Below are 384 nucleotides of genomic sequence, written 5' to 3'. Positions count from 1 at the left end.
GGGTTCATGAGGTAGAAGCTCGCAAAGGAAACACATAAGGAAAAAAAGCCCAAGGTGAATACGCACAAACGAGATTGCTCAAGGCAAAGGCATGTGAGAAGACGGCACATGAAGTAACAATACATAGCATAGAGGTGACCATCTTCCAACAATGAGGCGTTATTGGATTGAGCGGGGGAAAATGTCATAACCCAATTAGGCTAGCAACCTAGATAAGCCAAGAGCTCATGCTAGCCAGTCTATTGGCCCAACAATTTTCCACACCAAAAGGCAGAATTGTTCGCACAACCTTTTTAAAAAGTCTTATCAACATTGAACTCTTTAATTGCTTATGTATTTTAAATTTTAATGTAAATAAGATGAACATTCAAATTTGAAAGTCAT

The sequence above is a fragment of the Theobroma umbraticum genome, unplaced genomic scaffold, assembly GCF_002168275.2.
Source record: "Theobroma umbraticum cultivar Fairchild unplaced genomic scaffold, ASM216827v3 scaffold_30.0, whole genome shotgun sequence".
NCBI lineage: Eukaryota > Viridiplantae > Streptophyta > Magnoliopsida > Malvales > Malvaceae > Theobroma > Theobroma umbraticum.
This window is presented reverse-complemented; position numbering follows the sequence as displayed.